This window comes from Montipora capricornis, chromosome 5, assembly GCF_036669925.1.
Source record: "Montipora capricornis isolate CH-2021 chromosome 5, ASM3666992v2, whole genome shotgun sequence".
Taxonomy (NCBI): Eukaryota; Metazoa; Cnidaria; class Anthozoa; order Scleractinia; family Acroporidae; genus Montipora; species Montipora capricornis.
In genome coordinates, this window is record NC_090887.1 from 9,432,474 (window position 1) to 9,436,653 (window position 4,180).

Sequence of the window (4,180 nt, forward strand, 5' to 3'; positions counted from 1 at the left end):
ATCCGGTTCTGCGCATAACAGTGTAGGCCACGTTCGTATTCAAGCATGGCTAAGAGGCTTTCTTTGTAACTATTGTCTGACAACAAAGCGGGTCTTAAGTTGCTTATCAAAATGATGGGGAAAAAAGATATTAGTTTTTCGATTTATATGTCACGCTAAGTCACGCGCTGTCAGCAGTATGTCATGTTTCGTTTCCAGTCTTAAACAGTTGTGAACGACAATCATTGTGTGTATCAGAATTTCCTTAATTAAGCTTTCTCGAATGGCTGAGATGAGCAACGAAGAGGTAACTCCCAAAGGAGAAGAACTTTGGAAAGCTTTAAAAAAGAACCCACTGGATAGACAAACAATTCGGGATCTTCTTCAAAATGGTGCGTCGCCGAATTTCAGAGAACCCGGCACAGCTCAGGTAATATTGTATGTTCATTTTGCTACACAACTATAGTCTTGCATGAACCGAAACGAGTTTTACTGTATAAAGTTGTCAACTTTGTCACTTATTCTAGTGTCTGTGAAGAAACGCTGAAGTGACGACCTCTTTCAAAAAAGAATCAAGGATGTTAGCTGTTCCCTTGCGTAGTTAACTTAAGACCATACGCATTGAAAACTTGCAAATTCGTGGAAAATTGTGAGACGTCTCGCTCCGTCTGTTTGAGGAACAATAGCGAAAATCCATCGATTTTATCTTTTGTTCTGGGAAAGCGATGTTTTCTAACATCGATCGAAATTGTTACTACATCGGTAACCAAATAGAAACTTTGTTTCCAATTCACTTATGGTATTCTTGAATTTTGTGGTCATATTACTACAAAAATAATTGATAGGCATATATGCTTGGAAAAGAGTGACATCGCTTTAATTTACGTTCTGAATCCGAGAAACCGAGATTAATAAACAGAAACAAACAAGTGCCAATCAGTTTCGGTTTCCGGGAAAAACCCCTTCAATGTGTTCAAAACCAGACGAATGATTTGCCTCAGAGCGGTTAAATGAAGTGTGTAAACATTACTTCAGGAACGATAAACAACCAAACTGAAATAATTATGGCAAATAAAGAGGTTAACGAGTTTCCCAAGACTGCTTTAAGTCAAACGCGAGACTCCGGCAAATGTTTGGTCACACTAAACCCACAGCTCCTCGAAGTCAAATGAATGTGAAGTTTGAATGGGAGAACACAGGCAGTTCACTTTCAAGCGAGCCCATTGTTATTACTTCATACCACAAAAAGGGAGCAATGTCGTGCCATATACTGAAATCCTTATAATTGTCATATAAGTAGTTGAACCTGTGAATGAATTATATAGGCATTTAAGAATTTACTAACGAACACACGAGTGTTTTCGATTGGGAAACCGAAAAACCGATTAGGCCGACCCACATATTTTTTGAGTAAAAAAAACCAAACAACTTAGATATTAGGAAGGCAATGACTCAGTGAAGTAAACATTGCTTTTGCCCAGATTCAAACCCAGAGTAAATGCGAGCGTTCTTCTACAGGATGGGCTTCATGTCCGCGAGAGAGGACAAACTCTCTGCTTGTTTCTGCTCCCTGCCACATCACTCTTTCTGCAGCCCGAAACTGATTTTTTTTGTTTGCTTTAGCTGATTGTTTGGTCTTTTAATCTGACTGACCAATCCCAAAATTATGAAAAGGCTGGACGGCCTCAGTCACATGATGTCAGGAACCCCTCAGGAACCAATAGGTTGAGCAGGGTTTGGAACGTTACCGACCATATCAAGCCCCCCATATCAAGCCCCCCATATCAGGCCTCCCATATCAAGCCCCCAATATCAAACCACCTACCATATCAAGCCCCCCATATCAAGCCCCCCACGAAACAACATCTCAGGCCCCAACCTACCATATCAAGCCCCTGATATTCTATCATCAATACGACTTCATGACACACCATATCAGGCCCCGACCAACCATATCAAGCCCCTGATATTCTATCGTCAATACGACTTCATGACACACCATATCAGGCCCCGACCAACCGTATCAAGCCCCTGATATTCTATCGTCAATATGACTTCATGACACACGATATCAGGCCCCGACCAACCATATCAAGCCACTGATATTCTATCGTCAATATGACTTCATGACACACCATATCAGGCCCCGACCAACCGTATCAAGCCCCTGATATTCTATCGTCAATATGACTTCAGTCGTTGTAAATTTCCTGAAGAATGTGGTCATTGGCCCATACGAAACAGAGCTGTGGCAACTAGACGATTAGTCAATCATGAAGTTCTGAACTCAAGTTGAGCGCCTTTTGAAAATCCGTCCACTACAACAGTAAACAGACTACAAGTACGCAAAATAAAATCTTGTGTCTCAGTGAGTTGCTAAGCAAGATAAAGACTACGACCGCTGTCTTTATAAGCGTCCCACATGCCAATTGTGACTCAGACATAACGCATGATGGATGACGAGTTGCTTGCAGCGTTTGCCTTGTGGTCACCAAAATCGGAATAATAAAGAATTGCGTAATTACCTCCTGTCGTTCTCTAAATCGGTATTAGTATTAAATGTGCAGTCGTCTGTACTTTAAGTCTCATCGGTAACAATGCGAAAGGTTAAAAAGCTACATTTTGGGTGTATTGTTTCCACAGAATGCAATTTCCTGTAGCGAAATTTAATAATATTTAGCATCTTCAGACGTGACAACCGTTAACTACGGATCAGAGGCCACGCCGAGCGAAGTTGCGAGGCGATATCTGATATGATGATGAAAAATAAAACACAGCCGCTCTGGGATTAAGAATTTATTTTCATTTTGTTCATCATCGAACTGTTCGTGACTTTAACTGACCGTACGGAGGCCAAAAAGTGTTAAATATGACTGAGAAATCCTGCTGTTTGCTTGGGCCTGATATGGTTGGTCGGGGCTTGATATGGTAGGTCGGGGATTGATATGGGGGGTGTAATATGGTTGGTAATGTTCCAGCCTTATATGCATAGGTTCCTGATGATGTAGACTTGCGTTTGGCATATCATGGGAACGAGGCGCCTCTACTTAAAGATCGTAGGCGATAGTGATCTAAATTCCATTGACATCTTACCCAATGATTGTTTTATTTCTGATCTAGACAAAAAGGACCCCTCTTCATTTCGTAGCTTGCGAAAAAAATGGCGATGAAGAGTTAATGCAGATGCTGTTACGTTGGAGCGAGGGGCATGGACAAATCTTGTTGACTCTGTACTGAGTTTTGAGTTTTTTAACTGGTAGCGTAAAGGCGAACCATAATAAACCTATAATGATCAGGAGAATTCAATTTCGATATGCTTTCAAGCCAGCCGGGGGTTTAAAAGCGAAATTTTGCACATCGATGTTCTGAAACCCAAAAGTTAAAATTAAACTCTCCTCAAATATTACCAAAAGCCGACTTTCACTTTCTGACTTATGGCCCCAGTTTTTCAAAGGCTGGATAAGTTTATCCAGTGGATGAGTAACAGTCTCCTGCATAAAATATCATTTACGTTAAACGTTGACCGACTGGAAGTTTTCGTACACGTCTTGACTTAGATGTGCTTAAAGTGAGCATATTTACGCTTACATGAGCAATTAATAAAATCTTTGCCACAGATTGAAACTGTTGGACAGTGGCGTAATTCAGGGCCGTATCCAGTATGAGGCAATCCAAGGCACCTGCGTCAGTCTTTTTTTTTTTCAGGATTTCTTTTATAATGCAGGACCCCAGTGCTGTGTTTAAATGCAGGAATCAAAATCATTCTTAATACCTGCGAAGAGAATTTAACCACGGGCATTGCCTCTGTCATATTTTGTTCAGACTAACGTCATGCGTATCCCGGCACCATACAAAGTTTTCCTGCTAATATAATTGGGTCCAGAGGTTTTGCAGATTTCCATATGGGCAAAATTTGGAGAGTTGGCATGCGACGGCACTCAGTTCGAATTCGCGTGCATTTCTGGATATAAGTGCATTCCCCAACACTATTTTGATCGATGGTCGAGTTATGACCATATTTCTGACGAGCTTTTTTTTGTTAAAACTGTTTCTTTTTCCAGTTCTGTTTCACTCCTCTTCATTTGGCAGCTGAGCGAGGGAATCTTCAGGCTGTGAAGACATTAGTAAAACATTCTTCTTCTCGTGGAGCTGAAATTGAGATGAAAAACAAAGTAAGCTCGTACATCTGTTTGTGTAACAC